Raw genomic sequence first — 5826 nt, forward strand, 5'->3', positions numbered from 1 at the left:
AAAGAATCTGAGAAATATATATATACATAGCTGAATCACTTTGCTGTACACCTACAATGACACAACATTGTAAATCAACTATGTTTCAAGTTTAAAAAAAGAAAAAAATTGAAAGGAGAGGCATGACTCTGACAGAATGGTTGGGGAATGGTTAAAGGCACAGATTAAAAACAAGTCAGCTGAGAAGCTTCCAGGAGCATCTGTCCATAAGGAGCACTAAAATATCATTGAGCATATAACAAAATCAAGAAAATAATATTTATCAGAACTTCCATATGTGTATGGAAGTAATATTTATAAGAACACAGACCTTGGAATTTGATTGCTTTTGTTCGATTACTGTTTCTATTGAACAAGCTCCTTCAGAGTAAGGAGAATCAGAGGTGCTACGGGAGGGAAGAAGGATGGACAAATAAGCCGCATATAGAAGATGAACTTCTTACAGCATCTCAGATTTCATTGAGAACCTTTAATATATCCATTCCCACTCAACTATTGCTCCTTTGATCTTAAAGAATAATATAATATTCATTCAGCTGCTCAAGTAAAAACCTAGAAATCCAACTTGGTTCTCCCATGTGCTAGACTACAACAATAGGCCCAATTTTTCATCCTTTTCTATATCAGTGGCCTTTGCCATGTGACACTGTAGTTCTCACTAAAAAAAGGCAGAGGCTATTTTTACACCCCTTGAAGTCTGGGTGACTTATTGGATTGACCTAATGGAAAAGGTGGAAGTGACAGTGTATTTGTTCTGAACCCCGGCCTTAAGCAGATTTTCATGTTTCTCCTTGTCCTCTTTCATCATTGCCAGGAGAATATGCCCAGGTCACTCTACCGGAGAGGAGATGTATAGTAAAGCCAAGTTACCCACCCATGCCAGATGAAACCTTGCTCAGCTGGTAGCCAGGCAAAGTCCAGTTATAAGAGCAAGTCCAGCCAATATCAGCAAATCCACCTAAGTGACCCACCTCAGATTCAACGTGGTATGACAATGAGATTTAGTGTTTACTTTTATGCTTCAGTATTTGCGGTAAATAAAAGATATGCCCCATTATCCCATTTTCTTACATCTCAGACATATCAATTCTATAACACAAGTCCTCTACGTCTACCTACAAAACAAATTTCAAATCCATCCACTTTTTTCCGTCTGCATTGTCCCATCTAGCTTAAGGACCATCATCACCTCGTCTGAACTACTGCTTTATCTGCTTCCACTCCAGACACTTATATTCCATTCTTCAGATATAAGGGAGAATAATGTTTTTCTCAAAACATAAATCAGGGGAGTTCCCTTTGTGGTGCAGCGGAAATGAATCCGACTAAGAACCATGGCTCGGTGGGTTAAGGATCCTGTGTTGCTGCGAGCTGTGGTGTAGGTTGCAGACACGGCTCAAATTTGGCATTGCTATGGTTGTGGTGTAGGCTGGCAGCTGTAACTCTGATTCGATTCCTTGCCTAGGACCCTGCATGTGCCCTGAGTGTGGCAAAATATCAATCACTCATATCATTGCCCTGCTTAAAACCCTTTAATATCATCTCATTGCTCTCAGGATATAATCCAAACTCCTCACCACGACCTCCAAGCCCTGCATGGTCTGCCTAACATCAGGAAGAAAAAGTAGCTATTATTTTACCCTCAAAAATGATTTATTCAAAGAAATGTAGAATCAATTCCTATTTAGAAATCTCTGCTTGGAGAGATTTACTGTTTCAACTCATGGAATGTTACTTTTGGTAAAAGTACCAAAATGTATCCAAATGAAACAATTCCTTTGGAAAACACAGAAATTCATGATGATTTGATTTTACCAAATGCCCAAAAAAATTAGAGATAAGACGAGAGGATGAAAGAAAAAGTAACAATACACTGGAGGTCCGGGGTATCACATTGAAATATTGAAAGGATGCAGTGAGACCTGACACAGAGAGGTCTGCATTTGGGGCTTTGGAGAGGATGTAATGCAGCCTTTCTCTAGCTCCACAGGGATAGGAGAACAGGGGAAGTGAGTTACACTGAGGTAGGAGGTATTAGCTGGAAGATTAGTCATGAAATCAACTCCCTGAGAATCAACAATGGTAAGTATTACTTAATATTTGCATAGAGTACTTAGCTAAAAATTGATTTTGCTTATTTTCCTTGTTCTATAACTGAAGAACTTGGGGTCCACTGAGGTTCAGTGCATAGTAATTAGTTTTCATTCTGCCTCTCTTTTGTCTTTTTAGGGCCGCATCTGCAGCAAATGGAAGTTCACCGGCTAGGGGTTGAATCGGAACTGTAGCTGCCGGCCACAGCAAAGCAGGATCCAAGCCACATCTGCAACCTACACTGTGGTTCACAGCAACGCCAGATCCTTAACCCACTGAGTGAGCCCAGGGATTGAACCTTCATCCTCATGGATATTAGTTGGGTTCATTACTGCTGAATCACAACAGGAACTCCCTCACTATGATTTTAATAACACATGGTAACTTGACAATTCACACAATCCATGAGTCTGTAAACCTTCCCAGAATGAACTGCCATTATTTGTGTTTTTAAAACAAATATCCCTCAAGTAGCTAGCTTCTAGGATTGAAACAGGTTGAAAAATAAAGGCTACCAAAGATGTGAAACAAAATGCAAAAATCACTAAAATAAGTTCCTGTTTTAAAATAACATACTATGAAAGCAACCTAAATGACCATTGACAGAGCAATGGATAAAGAAGATGTGGTACATATATACAGTGCCATAAAAAAGAATGAAATAATGCCATTTAAAGCAACAGGGATGGACACAGAGATTATCATACTAAGTGAAGTAAGTCAGACAGAAAGACAAATATATGTAATCATTAATATGTGGAGTCTAACAAAACAGAAACAGAATTAAAGATTTCAAAACCAACTCATGATTACCAGAGGGGAAACACTTGGGGGGAGGCGAGGCATAAATTAGGGGTTTGAGATTAACATATATATATACACACTAGTGTTGAGAATAATATCTATCTCAACATATGTGTTGAGAATAATATCTATAGCTCCATCCACATTGTGATGTATTTGAGTTTTTCTGTTTCTGTATTGTCAGACACTCCTATTCAATGAACTTGATAAATTCAATTTAGAATCTCTTGGTGCATGTTTTTGGGTTATCATTGTGCTATGCAAGTAAACCAGGATTAAATAGATTTCCTCAGTGTTTGAATATGGTCTAGATTGTGCATGGTATATAAGGCTATCATTTTAAGGTTTGTTTCCTTCTTCAAAATATGTGGTCCTAATATAAGTTGAAAACATTCTATTGTTCTTATTTAAAATGTTCAGATTTTGATTCACTATGATCCGTAACAAGTAAACTGGATTAAGAAGAAAATGTAAAAAAAAAAAAAAAAAAAAAAAAAAAATTAAAATAACATGGCTACAGCCCCAGAATACCAAAGGAAGCACAGGAGTATCTAAGAAAGGGATTTGGTACATTCATGGGCACCAGTAAGATTGGTTCTCATCTCCCAGGAAGTGATCTTCAATATAAAATGCAGTCTGTCAATGCCTCTTCACTCAGCTAATGTGGTGCAGTGTAGTGTCATGTAGTTTTCTGGCACATGGCTGCCACAAAGCCTTCTCCTTCGGCACCTTGGATTGGGAGTGAACATGAAGAAGAGTAGTTGAGTCCTGGTATTCCTGGAACTTCTCTTAAGTGGACTGCCAGAGTCCCAGTATTGCAATGTGACACATAGCTCCACTCAAGGAGATGAGACTCTTTCTGAGAAGATGAACCCCAGAAGAAATGGTGCAGGAGACAGAGTCCTTCTAACATGTGCCTCCCAAACTGCCTTCGCTCCCTCTCCTCCCTTCACCAGAGAAGCAGCATTTGCTCCTCTCCAACTTCTCTGCCTTCTCCACACTCTACCTGTCTTTCAGATTCGAACTCGTTACACTTTCCTATAAAGTGTTCAAACTGTTACAACCCCTGGTGATCTCTTTCTTTAATAACTATATCAAAAAAGGAATTTATTCTCTCTGCATTGCCGAAATACCTCCCTCCCTCTCTCTCCTTTCCTCCCTCACACACACACCGTGTTCACTATTTTAATGAATGGTATACCATTTTTCAAGCCAGAAATTTACTGGTAATCCTTGTTCTGCCTTTTATTTCTCTATGTATTTACCAATCGCAAAGTCTGATGAGTCTTCTTCTGACATATTTGAGGAATCCCCAACCATTCCCCCACAGCAACTACCTTCACTTGTTTGGTCTCTCTCTAATTTATCTTGCCCCAGTCTCCCATTCCTACATATTATCTACAATGTAATCAGAGTGGTCTGGATAAACAGCAAATCAGATTGTGTCACTTTTCTGGATAAAATTTTTCAGAGATTCCTTCTCTGCTCCTGATATGGGTATCGATTTCTTCGCATAGTTCACCAGGCTCCACAAAATCTGGTCTATGATTGTCTCTAGTCTAGCTTTATCTCTTGCCATTTTCCCAAATCATGCTCACTTCCAGACTTCTGTACATTCCTCCAAGCCGTGCCTGAATGCTCTTCTTCCTGCCCTTTGACTGGCTAAAATTTATATATTCTTCCTATCTCAGCTTAGATACATCCTCAGAAATCCTTCTGGGAATTTCATAAACCAGTACAGTTGTTCATTCTCTGTGATACCACAGTATTCTATATTACCATCATTTTCTAGAGACAGAGCTCTCAATTTTAAACAGCAAAACTAGCTCTTGTTAGTCAAAGCAGAACACAAAAATATTAGCTATTAGGTAGCGAACAGAATCTCTGGGATAACTAAAGAATGAGACCTGGAAACTACCAGGCCAGTGATAATGCCCCAGGCTGAAGCATGGCTCCAGTGGAGACATGAAGATTGCCTTAGATGGATAGAGACACCCCTGATGCCAGGCCCTGGCTGCTACCACTAGGACCTCTACACCTGCCTCTGACTGGTGGAGACCAGGGCACATGCTTGCATCTACACTGCATCGCATGCTGGGAAAGTAATCTCCTACCACCTATCTTGGTGAATGCTCAGATTATTTGTTTTATAAGTTTGTTGAAGATCTTGAGGGTGAGTAGCCATAAGCACTTATTAATTTTTAGATGGTTAATGAGTTTCTAAAAAAATGTTAAAATTGTCAGCTGTTATATATGTTGCCTATTTCCCGGCACTCCTTTGGGCAGTACCATATCTGTGCTGGCAAACAAACGAGGCTTAATAAGGAGTGTGGAAATATGAATAAAATAGTACTGTGTACTGTCTGAATGCAGCACAAGTACCAATGAATAGGAAAGCGAGGAGAACATCAGGCAAGCTTCAGTGAAAAGTAAGGATATGGAAAGGGTTTCATCTGCAGCAAAACAAAAGGACATAGCTGAAGTCCCCAAGCTGGTCAGAATTAAGCCCTGAAGGTGGTCAGTAAGGGGAGAGGGTCAGTACAGACAGGGTTGGAGGTACTACAGTGTGCTTCCATAATGTTCTACTTCAAAACTTTATTGAATAGTTGTTAGTTTCTTGTTATTCTTGCAGAGTTACAAGATAATGTGTAATAGATATATTTAAAAATAAGTAAGTGAATGAATAAATGAATGAGGGTAAAAATGAGGCCCCAGAGGTGGTGGAGGGAGGTGGGCACCAGAACATGGTGCCAGGTTCTAGTGGGGTGACCTGGATCAGCTCAGGCCTGATGCTAGCCACTCCCACATAGCTCCTTTCTTTCTAATCCACTTTTCATTCTTTTTGGAAAGGATTGAGGTCTCTGGAAAATGGCCAAAAAACAATTAAGGGAGCGGCCAGCCCAAATTATTGCTCAAACATCAGGAGGATCT

Source organism: Phacochoerus africanus, chromosome 8 (assembly GCF_016906955.1).
Source record: "Phacochoerus africanus isolate WHEZ1 chromosome 8, ROS_Pafr_v1, whole genome shotgun sequence".
In the NCBI taxonomy this organism is placed as follows: Eukaryota; Metazoa; Chordata; class Mammalia; order Artiodactyla; family Suidae; genus Phacochoerus; species Phacochoerus africanus.